General features: G+C 40.3%; 1 protein-coding gene across 1 annotated transcript in view; it reads left to right on the forward strand.

Moving 5' to 3' along the window:
• The first annotated feature begins 2841 nt into the window (after nt 1-2841).
• The window catches only part of LOC149067782 (uncharacterized), a 40786-nt gene continuing 24345 nt past the window's right edge, over nt 2842-19282 (forward strand). Inside the window, exon 1 of the mRNA XM_089252009.1 lies at nt 2842-3179. The gene's annotated coding sequence lies outside the window, so the exon portion shown is untranslated. The remainder of the gene's footprint in view (nt 3180-19282) is intronic.

Here is a 19282-nt window from a genome sequence, read left to right on the forward strand (position 1 = left end):
AGGGGGGGTTGACATGGGTGGTCACCCCTTCCGATAGATATAAATACATTGAAAGAGATAATGGTTCTGCCTCTGTCACGTAAAATATGGGACTTATATTAACTTACAATGTCCACTTTCAATGATTCGCCCTTTCCGACTTATAGTTCTGGATCCAAACCTGTTTTTGGGGGTTGGGGGGGGGGGAAGAGAATTTCTTCCAGTGAATTTTTGAGTATATTAACCTTCAAAAAGCATTTCAAATTAATGCAATCGATCAAAATCGCATATGTACACAGCAGAGCTGGACGAATCTCTAAAAATTTACATGCCTGAAAAATAGTGCAAAATATATTTTTACTGGATTTACTTATTTCATTGTAAAAATTATTCCTCATTGTTAAAAACAAACGCACAAAATACCTTCACGTAATAGCTATTCACATAATCCTCGATAAAAAAAATAATGAATGCACGAGTTTTTAATATAAATCGTCGTATTACACTGCCTTATCGCTTCTTTGACTGTTGATATGATGAAAACCAGCGGAGAGTATCCCAATCATATTTGTCTTACAACCAGTGCCGTCTTAACGCATGGGCCCACCCGGGCACGGCCCGGGGGCCTCACAAAAATGAGATGCGGTTGAAATTTTCTAGGATCAACCAGGTAGGGCCTCAGAAAAACCACTTGGCCCGGGGACCCATGATACTCTTAAGACGGCCCTGCTTACAACCCCTTGTCAAAAGAATTTTTTTTCTATCTCCCTCCGCCCTCTTCTTTCCGTTAAGACTACCGATTAGATTCAACGTCAAATTTATCGATTTTTGGACTATGGCTGCTGATCCGCAGAAAATTAATGCGGTCACTAATTGAGGACGCTCACTACGCGCTGTTGGTGTTTGAAAAGAAGTCAACAACCAGACTTTTGGAAAGTGCACCAGGCCCCAAAATATTAAGGGCCGTAAAAATAAAATATACATAAAATGCATTGCCTATATAATTCATCGCATCTACCTAACTAAGTCCTAGCTGGAAATTAAATAATAATAACAAGTAGCTCCTAAATAACAGTTAATTAGGAGCTACCGTGTCGACAAACTTTGCTATACAGTGTGTCCAGGAAGTCCTTATCCAAGCTTTTTTCTTCTCAATTGGTCGTAGAAACAACTTCAACTAGAAAAAGTATCCAAATAACGTGCCCATTTTACATGTGTCATTTATTTTACAAGCCCCCCCCCCCCCTCCATCCTCTGGAACACTTCTGGAAACGTTGTTTTTTATATGCCATAAAAACCCATATTTGCCTTATTACACATATTACCATACTATTTATCAGTCACAAAAAGCCCTTCTTGAAAGAATTATTAGTATGCAAAATAAGTAAATTATTTTGGCGCCCTTTCCCCCTATTCGGATCGCGACCCTGGGGCATTGCCCCCGGTTTGCTCCAGCCTAGTTACGGCCTTGATTCCTCAAATAATGAAAGTTATTAATAGTTCCGCAGAGCCAGTTCAAAATTTCGAATTGCCTTAATATTACAACCCCGATTCCCTATTAACCACCTATTTTTAAATCTCAAGTAATTCATAATAATAACAAACTTTTGAACATTTCAAGCGTTTTCCCACAGCTCAGAGAAGTTTGTTTTTATCTTTTAATTTTCCCCATCGGTTGGTAAAATTAAAGGCAGAACACCATATCATCATCATTTGTACATGGACAAATGTACAACTATAATAATAAAATAATATGAATACAATTTAAAAAATGAATTAAAAAACTGCATTCATTTCATTTAAAAACTGCATTCATTTCATTTAAAAACTGCATTCATTTCATTTAAAAACTGCATTCAAAACTAATGAAGTTCCCAGGAGTGAGCCGAAGCTCACTAGTTTCCCTATAGTTCAGTGTGTGCTCTATTCATGATAGTTATTCAATGTGGTTTTAGTAAAATTTCAAAAAAACATGCTAGATCAGCGTTCCTCAACTGAGCCCAAGGACCACTAAAATTTCTGAAACAAATCGGCGGACCACTAATTCACATAATTTGGGCTTAATTTGCCTTTAAGCCTTTGTGAATATCATTAACATTATTTGCATAAAATTTAATAATTTTCATTTAATTGGAATTAAATTTTCATGTCTGCCTGCGGACCACCTGTCTCATCCTCACGGACAATCTCTGATCCGCGTACCAGTGGATCAGAAACGCTGCGCTAGAGGAATAAATACAACTAGGCTGACGATATTTGCTCAAGGAAAATATGGGAGATTGGGATTATAAATACGGGAAAATACGGGACATAGCCAATTATAGCCAAAAATGATGCCAAAAGTAAGCGAAGTTGCCAAATCATGCCAAAATCACAGAAAAGTCGCCAATCACGGGATACGCAGCGCTCCTGCAAGTTGGTGTGAAATTAAAAAAAAAAAAACGACGTACGTATTTAAGATGAATATTCTTATTTGTAGTCATGATTATCGTAATGTAGTTTCTGAGTTGGGAAAATTTTAATAGCTGGTTTGAAGAATAACATGAAGGGAAAAAACTAAGTTGGCTTCGCTGAAAATACATGAAAAACCGGGACATTTTTGCAAAAAAGTCGAGACAGCCAAAAAAAAAGAAACCTGGATTATCTCAGGAAATACAGGACGTATGGTCAAACAAAGTACAATGAAAAATCACCCCCTTTTTATTCACCATTAAATTCCTTAGACTCTACCGGACGTAATGGACATTTAGCGCTCTCTATTGCAGTTTTCACTTCTATTGATACCCCCCAATCTTCTGACGAAGTGGGAAGAAACAAGGGATAATAGAGTAGGAATTTCGCGCACTCGAGGTAATTCCCAGTTTTTTTCCCTCACCTTGAGCTGAGTTTCCGCACAGTAGTGTGTTGTTTATGTGATTATCGTGATCGTTATTTTTTATTGTGGGTTTTTTTTCGTTAAAGTTTGAATTAAAAACGTGATAGAGGAATGCATTTATTTAATATTTTGAATTGACTCGAGGAATTGCGGAGCTTATCCTATTGGGCTTATCATTGATAAGCCGTCGATAACATCTACTGATCTCATTAATTAAATATGTGTGTGTGTGTCAATCGCTGTTGTCGCTTGTGAAGTTAAAAAAAATGTGATTCAGAAATCGAGTTTTTGTTCGGTGATATGTCGGAAAAATGCGAATTCGAAAGTGAGTTTCCATTTTTAGTCAATGATTTTGCATCTATAATTATACATTATAATGCACTTGATGATACTATTTTGGCTGTAAAAACTTATGTGTGCCACCACAGTTTCGTTTGTGGTGTATTTACGGGGGGGGGGGGGTCTATAGCCCAGGGTGGAAATTTGGGGGAGGGGGTTGACAAATTTTCGGAGTGAGTAGTCAAGTAAATTGTCTCGTTTAGAATGTGAGGAGGTTGGCAAAACGCAAATATGAATCCTTTGACAGCTGGCTTATGCGAAGGTGAATCCAGGAAAAAGAAAAGTTCAACTGGTCTTGCGGGGAATCGAACACACGTCCTCTCATTGAGGGGAGCGTCCTAGACAACTAAACTACAAAGCCAATGAATCCTCTTTCCTTAAAAAAAAACCCACAATTTCTGACGCTGCCACCAGATGGCGACTTATCTGAAGATGTCACTCTGTCTGCGCCCAAAGCGGAATATGTTGAAATATGTGATGTATGTCGCAGAACAATTTGGAAGAATTTTAAGAAAAGTGTAGAAAACAATACTGTGGGGATTTTTTTAACGCAGAAACATTTCGTCTCAACGGAGGGCTCGTTGCAGAACAATGCAAAGCATTCTGCTTTGGTGCTCTCCGGTATTACTATTACGGATGTTTTGACATTCATTCAAGCTGTTTTGACAGCTGGCTGATGCAGAGGTAAAGTAAATCCAGGAAAGAAAATTCAACTGGCCTTGTTGGGAACCGAACCACTAGGGCGCTCATCCAGCAATTGATAAGGCGTGGGAAATCATAGTAATATCGGAGAGTGCCATCTTCAAAAACAACAAATCCACTTCTGCATAGGGATCAAGGGACGGGACTGGTCCAGTGAGCGATGGAAAGGGTCACCTAGAGAGACGATGGTCTAGGCTAATGTACCATCAAAAGAGTGCACAAGCATGATAGCGACTGCTATCTAAAGAGAGTATGTGTGTAAGTCAGGGTTTAAGCTGGATAAAAAATTCCTTTCGCAAAAAAGCGGAAATAGGGAAAAAAGCTTTAGCAAAATGCTACAATGCTAATGTAATGATTGATAGTTGGATGTCTACTCGTTCCGTACCTCCTGTACGCATTTTTGCAAAAGTGGCTACCACTTCTTTTGCATTCTACAACTACAATTTTCTTTCATATTTTCCAAAAAATTTGACCGTAGCTTAAACCCTGGTGTAAGTGTGGCTTAGTATCTTGATTTCTGGTAGGTTATTTTTTGATTATTGCACTGAAATTCACATCAAACTATTGTATTATCTCTCGATGGTTCAGTGATGTCGCTCAAAGTAAAGTGACACTACTTTTCTCTGGAATCCAGGTTCTTTAACAGCCAATGAAAGCTAGCCAAATGCGAGAGAACTTTAGCCAAATGGACGTGTCATAAAATTTGAATTCCAAAAATCTGCTTCAAATGGTTGATTCGACCATCAAGAAGCCGAATGAACACTCATGATTTGACGACTTTGATCTTTTATGTATTTGCCAAATTAAATATTTTGTCGCTATTTATCACAGTGACGATCGGCAGCGCAAGCCCTGTTTTTCTGGAGTTTTTAACTTTGAGGTGTGGTCTCCCATTTGAAAAAGTTTCTCTGCAAAGACCAGGCGGATCTTCAATTGCATAGCATGACAAAATTCGGGCATCTGCTGCTACAACTTCTAAGATAAGTAACAGCACACGAAACACGCATATGCCATGCACTTGATCTGTCAGTGGCGGCAAATGTCAATGTCAAGTATTTAACATCTCTGTCCCCCACCCCCCAGAAGGACTTCTGTCCCTTGGGGGGCTCGTAATATATGTGCTCAATGTTTTTTCTTTCATATTTTTTGTGTTCTTTCATTATTAAATTTATTGTCTTGTTTTGTGTGAGCGTTTAATAATGATAATGATCTGGCAAAATCCATAGCAACAGAAAAATTTGAATTTTCGTCAGAAATTTTACCTGTGCTTATTATATATTGAGGTCTGAAAACACCTTAAAAAGTTTTAGTCACATTCACACTATGCGTGCTACAAATTGACTTGGAGTAGTCATTTAGTACTGACTTCATCTACATGACTAAGTATGCAGAGTCACCACATTGGTATAACCGCTTCAAAGGTGACTTTGACTTTTGAAGACCGGAAACACCTAGCTTCCCATCTTGGAGAGATAGTGAAGCATTCCCAAAGGATGAGTGTATCCGGAAAGTTTTATTAGAATTAAAGAAACATAGTCACCTCAGACAAAGGCGACAAAATATAAAATAGAATAAATAAAAAATTGATAAAATTATCTTAAAATATCAGCAATTGTCAGTATCTGGAATCGTATAATGGATTAATAAATATATAAACAATCTAAGCCAATGGGCAATCAAAATTATTAACAGGGTTAAATCGTGTAAATCACACTTGATACGTTCTTGTTGTCGATGATCCAATCCTTCTCTACAAGTGAACGTGCTTAGACCCTCCCATTCACTGGCCACTTCTGTTGATGCCAACGTGGTCGGAGATCATATTTCCTCTTAAGATCAATCACTGGGGCTCTTTTGCCGGTTTGAACTCGTCATCGCTCAGACGTGCACTACCAATCTTCTTAGTATGTATGCGGTGTAAGTTGTTATCGAGGAATAATATAATTCAAACTTATATAGCACTTCAAGGTGACTGCACATCAGTGAAGCACCTTCTTGCAGTCCCTTAACATTAAGAAATGAGATCTTCATTAACTAAGTGAGGACTCTGGTGATGCAGGATCGTCAAATCCCGATCAGAGATATCTCGTTGATACATGCAAGGCAAGTATCAACGTTGGTTCCATTCATTTCATTTTTACTGATGATTTGGGCTTCGGGAGAATCTCAATGTAGTTCGCGCCGGAGCCACTAATGATCGAGCAGAAGCAACTTTGTTTGTAGATCGTACAGGACAAGGATGCAACACACAGCACAACCATCACCAAGGAGTACTACCAAGAGGTTCTGCGTCACAATTGGTAGCTCCATAACCATTAATGCAGTAGCATTGTTCAAGTTTTACTGCCATTTTTTGTCCAAAAGGCTATGTTGTTCACTTTTCCTCACTCGTCTGGTCTGCCTGAAACTTTTTCCAGGCAAAAAGGAAATAATTCAAGCATGCGCACTAGGATCCCCTACATATGTTCATTGAACCATAACTCCCTATCTTCATTGGTTTACACACGAAAAATAATGGCCAGATTCCTTTTTTGAACAAATCTCGTAAACAGAGTATGAACTACCATGATCTTCAGTGAAACAGCTAGCGTTTTTATCCAGCACTTGCATGAACATGCACATACATATACGGAGCGATCTTAAAACAACTTTGTGGATAAATGAGCCCCTAGCAGCTGCAGAAATCATCAAATGTTTATGAAATTAGAGCTATAGACAGGGCCGTAACTTTTCTTTCTTTCAAACCGAGCACAACTTAGGTCTATCACCATCTATGGGCGATTTACTACCTAGTGAGTTGTGTTGGAAGTGTAACTGTGTGTGTGCGCACGTGCGCCTAATAGTCTGAGTGCATATGTGGTGTTGTGTTTGATTTTTCAGTGCTGCCATCTATATTTGAGAAGTGAAGTGAGTGATGTGTTATGATCAAATTACATTTATACTGTTTGTAGGTCTGTTGCTCTCCGTGGCAAAACTTTTAAAGGAGAGATCGGCTCACATTCACGCCTTGAAGTTTGGAACCACAGCAGGGCCTTAACTGGGATTTTGCTGCTCAGGGCAAACATAAATTTGCCACTGCTCCCACTGTAAAATTTGATTATTGTATAACAGTGTTCTTTTGTTCCCGCCTAAAATTGACTGCCCCTTCAGCTTTAGTTCCAGCCCTGCTATAGGTATTCCAAAGTATGCACTTGAGAATGAAGAGAGGAAACAAACCTTAGCTGTTATGATCACAGAACCAAAATATCAAAAAATTCAACTGGCAGCACATATTTTTATGCATTGCTAAGTGATCTGCAAAGTGTAAAACCATGAACAAATGATATAGGGAAGAGAATGTCCTTTTTATATCTTAATTTTATGACAGAAATAAGGCATCAAGTCAGTATTTTGTAAAAAGCCCCATCCATTCGTGACAAGAATCAGCACTATTTACTTTTCTTCTGTTCTTTCTGTCACTGATACATTGAATGCTATAGAAATGGGTTATAGTTGCTTCATTAAATCCCTCCATGCAGATTAAAATTTTTAATTATGTCATGTATGTTTCTAACCACCCTCATGCCATTCACCATGATTAAAAAACGTTACAATTGAAAATGTTTCTAAGCATTTCAATTGGCTGTTTTATGTGATGTTTCCCAAAAGCCTTGGTCTTATTGGATTATCGTGTAGAAAGCTGATGATCAGCTTTTTCCAGTTCTTAACACATTTTTACCCTTAAAATTATTATGCCATACAATTATTTTGTACAAACGTGTATTGATTGAACTTTAAGATATATAATATTTTTTTACATTCAGATTAACATTTTGTATGGTATTTATAATTTGTTTTAATATGTGCGCTTTATTGGAAAATAAAATATTGCACATCCTGTGGTAAGATATTTAAATGTTTCCAAAATATTGTTTTTAAAACTTATTTGATATTATTTCGCAACCAATTGAGGTAAATAAAAAGCATTAATTATAAATGTACTTTAATTAAACAGTAATTAGTGCACATTCTTATTTCCTTCCGGAAGGAAAAACCTCAAATGAGATGCTTTCCAAATTTTTAAAATTCCCATTGGTAATACACGTGTTAATTGCATGTAATGGTTAAAGTCACTATGTTATACAAAGAATAAATACTTAATATGATTGTAAAATCTATTCTCTACAGAATTGTTTTGGACAATATATGCTTTTTTCTTGTAAAATATACAATTTAAATAGAGCATAGCACAAATGCACGCCCGCTGAAGGGAAACTATGGAATGGTTTAATATTCTCTTCAATTCAAGATTTTTGGCTTTATATATGTGTAATGGATATAAACATCTGCTGTACTGTTTTTATAACAGATAAGTATTTGAAAAGTTCTTTTATGCCGTATATGTGATGTTGATCTTGACTGATATTAAATTATCGAAACAATCACAGAGATACTTAAAACATTACATTACGCATAACATTAGAATATATCTAGCAATCAAAATACTAAATAGTAGGACTAAAATTTCCTTCAATTTGGCAGTGCTGGGTTGCATATGATGCATAAAACTGGGATCCCACTCTTCCTCGCACCTCTGGGAAGCAATAATTTTTATGGCTTTCAATACAAAGGCCATAGAATAGTGACAGAGCAGGAGGTCATCTAGCCAACAACGGGAAAATTCAGACATTTTGAAATGGGTAACAAAGGAAGAATGCTCATTTGCTAGAGGTGAAGATAAAAGACTGTCCTACAGCTAACCCCCAAAGCAGAATGTTTAGCACTGTTCTGCGACGAGCCCTTGGTTGACTGGAAATGTTCTGCGATAAAAATCCCCATTCATGTAAGAGTGTTTTTTGCACTTTTTCTTAAAATTCTTCCAAATTGTTCTGTGACGTACGTCACAGATTTTGGCCCATTCTGCTTTGGGGCAGCTAACATACTGAACCTATTGTATATTGTACACTACTTTAATTTTTTCCTCCCCAACCAAGCATCTTCCTTTGAAATTTCCGAAAAAGTACAGGCTTTTCTTGACCCCGGCTGTGGTTGCCAATAGCATTTTGTAGTTTATGTCCAACAAAGAATTTTTATTATCTCTTACCTTGATTATCTTACCCTGTGTCAGGACCCAGTCATTGTGGGATTCTGGCTTAAGAAACTCCTATAACTTATTGTTATTGTAAACGTAAGAATGACTTAGAGTGGCTATGAAATGGCATATTTACTAGTATTTATAATGCAATGGGTTTTCTAATAAAATCTTAATCTAAATGTGCGAAACAAATGTGTTGGGTACATCAAGTCCTGCCAGCTCTGCTTTGATTGAAAATACTCTTTAAAACTGAGGATTTATGCAACCTGAGCTAAGAAATTTTGAAGTGAAAATGAGTCTAATTAGTGTATTAGCAGATGCTGCAGGAATAACTTTCAATGTGGAATATAATTTTGGGCATATCACAAAATTTAAAATATCAAAATAGATATTTTTTCACAGTGATTATAATTCAAAATATAAAACACCTTAATCTACATAAAAGTAAGTGTTTTGTTATTCAACATGCCTATCAGGCTAAAAAAAAGCATTGAAAATAAGTTTTGATTTTTCAATACCGATTTGGTTTCTGAGGTCAAAAACCTAATCCTGATCACACTTATTTTTAATGAACTGCTGTATTTTGCTTAGTAAATTGAACACGGGTAATCTATAGTTTAGATAAAATGAACAAACTGAGCAGGATGATATGTACTATGTTTATGCTTAAAAATTTTGTTGTTGAAGTTTTATTTCTCATTTTATATTTGAGTGGCATCACAAAAATCAAAAAGTGAAATTGGTCCTATTTATGAAACTAGTTCCCTAATTTGGACTCCTAATTTCTTAAGTTAGACCAGTTGTTGAAAAGTTTAAAATCAATATCTTTAAACAGCGCTTTGTTAAAAATGCACTATTTTCTCGAATAATGAAGAATAGAGTGATCTGTCACTTATGCCTCGGTGCAAGGGAACAAGAAAAAAAGACATATAAGTGAAAATAAGGAAAGGTGCACTTGAAAAAATATATATAACATGAAAATTTTAATAAAACTTGTAAATTTTAGCAAAAACATGATATACACAAGTACTAAAGTAAAATGCAGGCGCATAAAAGTGAAATATTGGCTTCGTTCTCAAAGTGTAGGAAAATAATATTTGTTCATTGTAATCTGTAAGCCCTGTGAATACAATATTATCTTGAAAAAACTATTTTATATAGTGTATATATATATATTTATAATTTTATAATATATATATATATATATATATAGTGCTGCCATCTATATGTATAGATGGCAGCACTATAACAAGAAGTACACAGAAACAAGCTTCCTGTTAGGTTCACAACACGGACACGCACATTCCAACATGGAACAATTCGTTAGAAGTTCTGCAGAGGAATATGGACGAGATACATGTGTAGTTTAGTGGTAGTCGTCCAATGCCAGAGCGAGACATTTTTATGTGAAGCATGTGGAGAAACATAAATTTCTAATTTTCCGATGCTTTTCTAACATGGGCTGCGTTCATCTGAAACAGTGATTCCCAACGTGGGCGGTGGAAGTTACGGGTATAACATAGGATCTTATGGGTTAGATTGCGTTGGGGGCGATGGGAGAAAAACATTTCTGAAGAAGGGGGCCATGGGACGAAAAAGGTTGGGAAACTATGATCTAAAACAAAATCATTCACGTCTAATACCATCTGGTCGGAGCAAAGTCAATGCACGACAACACCAAGTTCTCTGTAATCACTTATTCGCGTTTATATGAGGCTGGAAGGGGTGGGGCGGGGGGGGGGGGCTTTCTAGTGATAATTAGTACCTAGAGAGTTGGAAAATTTTAAAAAGGGCAATTCTTTTGTTCTCAATGCTCGAAATTATTCAAGTTTTAAAGATCATGGCCTCAGAAATTCACTAATAAACTTAAAAAATATGTTAAAATAGGCATTTATGGCAGGAGAACTTCCAAAAAGGCATTTTTACCAAAAACAAAGTTTGAAAATAGGCAAAAAAAAGGGCATTTTGCCTGAACTTCCGGGATCTAATTATAAATGATAATTACAATATCAGTAAATATTATCAAAATCCTCATTTTTCCTCACCGCAGTGCAACATTGAAAAACAAAAGATGTTTTAGCAGTTGTATCTGCTAAAAAAAAACTTTTAAATATTAACAACACGGGGTTTAAATATTAAAAGCGAGGTTACTGTTTTACCGCCTTTCTCCCACTCTATTCCAATTTTTTTGGCCACTCATCCCTCAAATTTGCCACCATGGGCTATAGCCCGATAGGTTCCCCTCCTCCCTTTATTTCTTAATACGCCTCTTGAACAGATCCTGGGCTTTTTTTTATCGCATCATATTGAGCATGGTGGGTAATATGCACCATGATTCTGCATTTGTTGAAAGATTCTGTCCTCGAATTGAAGCCGTGCGACTTTTTTTTTTTTTTTTCGGCGCCTTTCATTGTGGTTATATTCGTCAGTTCATTTTGTAAATTGGACTGTGAGAACGTAAAGTAGTTTCCGTGACATGCCCCGTCCGTATTCTCACGTGACCGAATCCTTTGTTATTGTCTGTTTCTTCCCGTATTGTTTCCATGGGCACTAAATCATTTCGTCGAGTCACGATTTCTCTCTCGGGGTATCACCATTCTTCGTATGTGAGCTGCGCGAGATATTCAGTCGCTATTTCACAGATGTGTCTTCAAGCAACGTGCCCGTACATCTGGTTTTCACGATCCTTGGCTATTGAGGTTTCAAATAAAAACTCCGGGATGCGAAAGCTAAAACTGCACATCTCATCTGCCATGAGGGGATGTAGCTCCCCTCATGGCGAGTAAAAGGTGGTTCAGGAGGCATATGCGCTTATGTTTCCATGCAACGGTGGTCGCGGTGTCATATTTACGGGATTGGGGGGGGGGGCTTAGCGGGCTATAGCCCATTGCGGCGGCAAATTGAAGAATCGCTCATTTCTCGGTAGCCAAGAAAATTATTAGAATGGGACAAGGTCGGCAAAATTTGTGTAGCCCACCATAAACCCGCCTCTGCCTAGAGATCGGAGGATTTGGTAAGAGTGAACGAAAGAGTGTGCAGCAAGCATGTGAATGAACCAAAAAAAATGACCTATAAAACGAAATATCGTGTCAGTGAGTAGGCAAAACAGTGACTGACTTAAAGACACGGGTGTCCCTACTGGGGGTGGGTGGGGGGGGGCAAGTGGGTTATAACACAGGGTGGCGAATTCGGGAATGAGTAGTCAAGAAAATTGGACTGGAATGAGAGAAGGGCGCCAAAAGACTCGGTAGCCCACAGGCATCAAAACCATGAATCCGTCTCTGATTGCTCGAATCAATTTCTAGAAGTATTTTTGGTTCGATGTCTAGGAACGACATTGTCATTACTGGGAAGCCGTCAGGGGTCTCATCTCATGGTGTCCCGTTTGGGTATGGCTCCTCTCATTGGAGACAAACGAGAAAGATTCTCAATGGCATCACTCCAGTGTTTTCCTTAAGTTAAACAGGGATTGGGGGGGGGGGGTTAATGACGTCAGAATGGTGTTCTCTTTGAAGTACTAGACGAACGTCAAACTTCGGAGGACCCATGGAAGGTCGTCGATGCATCGCAGGAATTTGCATCGTGCCTCTTGGATTTCGTGTAGTGAAAAGCTGTGGTGCTGCGATCACGACCTTGTTGTGCGTGGAGGAAGGGCGAAAGAAGAGTAAAAGCAAAAGTCTGTCGTATTTATTTATTACCCCCCCCCCCGGGCAAGGCATATGTAGATGTACCTCAAAAGGTTGGAAACTACTGTTGCAGTCTTTATTTCCCCCTTTCCACTATTTCTTTGATCACTACCGAATGTTAACGGCTTCTCGAAAGTGACCGTCATCCGCGGAGGCGGCAGCCAAGTGTGACGAGTGACGGTTATCAGACCGTGAAAGATATAGTTTTTTTTCTCTCACTCGATAACCTTGAACCATTAATATATGCGAAAACACAAGAGAGCTTATTAATAGTTCAGAAAATATCGTCACAGTAGTTGTTGTTATTATATCATTCCTTGAAAATTAGGTTAAGGCCGAGCGAGCCACATTCAAAATATATTTTTTATTTAGACCAGGGGCACCCGTACCAGACTGGGGGGGGGGGGGCTGGTGCGAAAATAGTAGCGGGGCTCCTCAGCCCCTATTTTGTTCTTCTGTGAGAGAGAAGAATTGAAAATTCAGAATGTGTATGAAAGAAATGGTTCAGAATTCCAGAACTGATGAAAATTAATTTTTCCAGAACTGATGAAAATTCCCAGAATTCCAGAAATGATGAAAATTAATTTTTCCAGAACTGATGAAAATTCACAGAATTCCAGAACTGATGAAAATTCCCAGAATTTCAGAACTGATGAAAATTCCCAGAATTCCAGAAATGATGAAAATTCATTTTTCCAGAACTGATCAAAATTCATTTTTCCAGAACTGATCAAAATTCATTTTTTCAGAACTGATCAAAATTCATTTTTCCAGAACTGATGAAAATTCACAAAATTCCAGAACTGATGAAAATTCACAAAATTCCAGAACTGATGAAAATTCACAAAATTCCAGAACTGATGAAAATTCACAAAATTCCAGAACTGATGAAAATTCACAGAATGACCGCACCTGTTGCACACCCTAAGGGCGGCTGTGATTTAAACAATCATTACGTCATTGATATCAAACACGTTATGCCCCTTAATAAAAAAAAATCTATTGCACCCTTCATATTTCCCCCTTCCATCGTTTTTGCTTGTGCTAGCGAGGAATGTCCCTACTAGAAATGGGCTATTCCAGAGACATTTGAAAGCCAACGAGGAATGTCTTCGTCCATATTGACTTGGGCTATTCCGCCATGAAAGCCAGTGAGGAATGCCTTCGTCCGTATTCACATAGGCAAGGGCGTAGCCGGGGGGGGGGACTTGGGGGTCTGGTCCCCCCCCCCCCCCCGAAATGTGAGAAAATGACCGAAAAAAGGGAAAAAGATGGCCAAATCCATTGTTCTGTCACTTTGGTCCCCCCCCCCCGAAATGAAAGTGGTCCCCCCCCCGAACGAAATTTCTGGCTACGCCCCTGCACATAGGTCTATTCCGAAGACATCTGAAAGCCACGACACTAGCGAATGTTTGTGCTGGCATTCTATGCCAATGCCAGTCGAGATTTATATAAAGACAACTTGTTGAAGTTGGCTCTCTCTCTCCACCTGGAACTTGTCCAAAGGATGGGAAACGTATTCATTCATTCAGAGCCCTGCGATGTCTTCTTTAGGTGTGTGCACCGCAACAAATGTCTTAATCGGAGACAGAAACGAGGTGTCTCAATTTGAAATATGCAATGAAATGCTTCGGATTTCCCCTCCTCCATACATGCGAGAAATCGAGTGTGGATGCGGAATGATGATAATTGCGCCCGGGGCCGTTCCGGAAGGCTTGGGGGGGGGGAAATCTTTCTATCATCTGGTTTTCATTGATTTATTCCCCAAGTGTGCACCAATTTTTGTGTTGGTACTTTTCACCCTTTCTGGACATCCCTGATATATGTAGGGCCGTCTCAACGGGAACTTTGGGGGGAGCTTGGGCAAAGAGGATGTTCTAAAGCCGTGGTTTCCAATGTTTTAAACGTAGGCCGACCGTGATGGGCCATTCAAGGGTTCGCCAAAAGGAATTAGCAACGGCCAAAATAAAGTGCTAAATATTAGTTATGGCGCAACATATTAGAAGGTACGCAAGCCTCTTACGTCTTGCTATGGGTTGTCAAGCCTCCTATGCATCCCTATGGATAAGCACTCTTCCTACGAATTTCTAGGGTTAGGGTGTAAACATAGTGCTTCCGTGTTTCCGATTCTTTGGTTAAAAATTCGAATTTCAAGCTAAAAAAAAAAAAAAATCGGGTTTTTAACCAATCGTAGACGACGCGGGTTTTCAAAATCGGGAATGCAGACGGACTATGTTCACACCCTTACAGAAGCCTCCTGCTCTTTTTCAAGGGGTGCTCAAACGCCTCGTGAAGGAGCGCGCACGCTTTCGACGTACTTCTACAGGCAGCGAGTGTCCATGGCATTTCTAGGGATTTACAGGTCCGTACGATTTTCTAGGGATTTACAGGTTCCCCACGATTTTCTAGGGATTTACAGGTTCCCCACGATTTTCTAGGGATTTACAGGTTCCCCGCGATTTTCTAGGGATTTACAGGTTCCCCACGATTTTCTAGGGATTGATTTTCTAAGTCCCGTGCACATTCTAGGAGGGATACGCGTCTTTTATGCTTTTCTTCGAGCCTCTACGTTTCATATGGATCTTAAAGGGTACGCATGTCTTCAACGCTCTCCTAGAGTCCAGCAAGTCTCTCCGACACATTTCTGTGTTCAGTTATGGAAGCGTCCTGAGCAAGCGCGCCTTCTACGAATTTTGAGTGGCACGCATGTTTAACGGGTAAGGAAGTCTACTATATATTTCAAAGAGTACGCGCATCTACCCATTTCTGTACACTTTCTCGCGTACGGGGTTCCCCCCCCCCACCCACTACACTCACCTATGATGAACCTCCCATGCATTTCAAGCAGTACCCAAAGCACGACTCTCGCGCTCAGTCTAGGAGGTACGCAAGACAAGGTTCTTATTCATTCCCAGAAGGTTCAAGAAGCATAAAAAGGTTAGGTTCCATTGTTTTAAGCACCTTTCCCCCGTCCCCAATTTAGCTGGAAGAAACCAGCTCATATAGCCGCTGTGGTGGTCGAGTGGGCATGGTGACAGACTCGCATCCCACCGTCGCGACAATGGTGGTCGGCTGAAGTTGGTTTTCTGTAGTTCTCCGAACAAATCTCACCACACAGAGAACACCAATGGCAAAAACCTTCAATCATTACACCTCCACTCATTGTTCGAAAAATAGATGGCAGTACTGTAACATCTCACGGAAACAAACTTCACGGTAGGTACTCGTACGAATTCGTTGGAAGTTCCGCGGAGGAATATGGACGAAGTGCATACGTGGTTTAGTAGTAGTAGTACCAGCTTAAACCGATTTGCATTCGTACTAGCGAAAATTATAGTTATGGCAGATATATTTCACCATTGGGCCCATGCGTTAAAACGGCCCTGAATTTATGTAAGCTTCTCTTTTTTTCGAATACCAGGTGCCCCCCCTCCCAAATGTACAAACTTCTAGGTTTAGTATCAGGGCTCCGTACTTATTGAGACGGCTCTGATTGGTCGGACCTGTATATAGCGAAAAACAAGTCACGTTAGAGGACTATCGCAGTAGTTCTCAAACGTTCGCCACCCGCGGCTCCCTTGCCATGACAACGCTTAGGGACCATTCAAGTATTACGTAAGCAGATTTTTAGCCATTTTTGACCCCCCCCCCCTCCTTGTCAGCAAAATTTCGTCAGCAGCGTAGAATATTTCATATCTTCAAAAAAGGTTGGTTGATGACGGAAGCAACCTTCAAACTCCCCCCCCCTTTATCATCAAAAGTCAGCAAATCCGAAACCCCCTCCCCCCCCCCCTCGATGCTGACGTAATACTTGAATGACACCCTTATCCACGGCTCCCCAGAACAGTCTTAGAAAAAAAAAACACTTTAAAGCACTGAATAGGCAATCATCATCAATGTCAACAGCTTGGCCACGGCGCACACATTGAGAAACACGGGACTGTGGTTTATGGCAGAGGTAGGTCTTCGACCTTTTTCTAGTCGCGAGCACTGCCTGCACCCATCGTCGGAAGAAGAGCACCCCTGTATGGCAAGTTCCAAATACGAATACGTGAAATGATGATTTCACTCCTTGAATGCAATTCCCCCTAGATATTTAATTGGAACACTCAGATCTAGTGCTCGCGAACACGAAATCGGACACGAGCATTGAGCACTTCAGGGAGCACCGTGGTGCTCGCGAGCAACAGGTTGGAGATGCCTGGTTTATGGTGCGATTCAGGATCACGTGTGGGGGAGGAAGGGGGTGGCTGACCATTTATGCCCAGAAACAGAAGACGAAGAGCACCCGTATTAAAACTCCGGTACCGAGTCGAACATAATCTTCGATTGAGGGTGTCGGAGTGTCGATCGCCTTTGACAAATGTTGGCGACTCCTACTTGAACGCCAACGACTGCCCTGGGTGTCGAACGAACGACAATTTCGCAAAAGCACCGACGATGCGTATTTATTTTCCATTAATATTTCTACTACGAATACCGGTTTGACGAATGGACATTTGACTTTAATAGGCCTAGGCCATATAAAAAAAGGGGGGGAAGCCATCTTTTTTTTTTTTTTTTCTGCGGTGTTTGTGCATTCCGAGGTGCCGTGACAGTATGGGGCTTGTCTGAGTTTTTTTTTATTATTATCCTGGCGAATCTTTTGTGTATGCGCGGCACGCATTCGATTCTGTTCCTCGTGTCAACGGACTGATGTGTGTGTGTGTCAACTAGAGTTTGAAATACGGGGGCCGCGGCCTATAGCTTTATAGCTTGGCTCTAGCGAATTATTAGATCCGGAGGCTTATTTACGGGCGGGGGAAGGGGGGCGCACTTAGCGGACCGTAGCCGAGGGCGGTAATTGCGGAGGGACGACAAATTCGAGGATTGATTGTTCGAGAAAATTAGACAAAGATGGTTAGACGGGCGACCGAATTTGTACAGCCCACAGGCGGTGAAACCGTAAGTCGGCCTCTGCCTAGGTCAGTCAGTGAGTGACCAAGCGCTTGAGCTAAAGAGTTCGTATAGAGAGATTTAGATGGCTTTTTTCTCAGCCAGAGATATCAAGGAAACAGTTATTTTCCGGATATTATGCTGAGGTGAGCTCGGAAAGAAAAGTCATTACGTCTCCGCCGGGACTCGAACCCAGGCCCTCTTGCATACCGGGCAAGCATGCTACCATCTACACCACTGTAGACACATGAATCTGCCTTCCTAATTACCTGCATACCGGGTAGCATGCTTGCCCGGTATGCAAGAGGGCCTGGGTTCGAGTCCCGACGGAGACGTAATGACTTTTCTTTCCGAGCTCACCTCAGCATAATATCCGGAAAATAACTGTTTCCTTGAGTTCGTATAGAGTTCGTCGTGTTCTAGGTCAGTGGTTCTCAACCTTTTCAAGCCCGCGGCCCGGTTTCGTTGTGAGTCGAAGGTCCGGTCAAACACACGACCAACGGAAAATGAATGATTTAAAAATGAAACGGCTAATCACTCGCGGCCCGGTATGAATGATATCAGAGTCCAGTACCGGGCCGGCGATTAAGAAACAGTGTTCTAGGTGGCCGTTAAAGCTAATTTGATGTTTTAGTGAGCCCTTGAAGCTATTTCCACGTTCTAGAGGCAGGGCCGTCTTCATGTGGGGGGGGGGGGGCTGGCCAAATGATTTTTCTGAGGCCCTACCAGACAAATTTTCTAAAATCTCAAGCAGATCCCATTTTTGTGAGGGCTCCCTTTTCTCTAACGCATGAGGCCCCCGGGCTCATGCCTTAAGACGGCACTGTCTAAGGCATGACAGTGTGCCTTGCGAAGTACTCTCGGACCACGGGTTGGAAAAACTGTTCTGGGGGGCCCTAGAAACTATTTCCCATGTTCTAGGGATTCTCTTTGAAGTTACTTCCATGGTTTTTATTTTGCAGTACGTATTTCTTGACCTGTTTTCGCCCCCATGGCCTTTTTGGATATCTTCTTACATAGTATTTCCCCCCCCCCCTTTTATCTTTTCAATGCTTTTATTTTCCGCAGCTTTCCGTGGAACCCGTCACTGATCTGTTGCTTCCGGAAGACGGGTGGCAACACTTCTCGAAGACATGACACGCATTTCTCCGCAGATACACGGCACCATTTCGGCATACACCCCATTCGATAGAAATTCCTCAGAGGAATGTTTACGAAGTGCGTGTCCGATTTTCATTAGCCAAAGCTAGTGGAGAATTCCTGTGCCTTTTTATTCCTCTTGTTCGATCTTGGTCAGGGTTTTTTCTTCTGTGAGAGAGAGAGAGAAGAATCGAAAATTCGGAATGTATGAAAGAAATGGTTCAGAATTCCAGAAGTGATGAAACTGATCCAAATTCATACAATTCAAGAATTGGTGGAAATTCACAGAATTCCAGAACTAATCAAAATTCACAGAATTCTAGAATTGATGAAAATGCACAGGATTCCAGAGCTCATCAAAATTCACAGAATTCCAGAGCTTAGAAAAATTCACTTTTCCAGAGCTCATCATAATTCACAGAATTCCAGAACACGTGAAAATTCACAGAATTCCGAAATTGATGAAAATTAGCGTTGGAAATTTACAGTCTATGAAATGAATTATTGTTACCTTGAGTGCGGGGCCCCCAAAAACAAAGGGCCCCGGTGCGA

The sequence above is a fragment of the Pholcus phalangioides genome, unplaced genomic scaffold, assembly GCF_987345545.1.
Source record: "Pholcus phalangioides strain wild (caught in Gottingen) unplaced genomic scaffold, Ppha-v1.0 ptg000028l_1, whole genome shotgun sequence".
In the NCBI taxonomy this organism is placed as follows: domain Eukaryota; kingdom Metazoa; phylum Arthropoda; class Arachnida; order Araneae; family Pholcidae; genus Pholcus; species Pholcus phalangioides.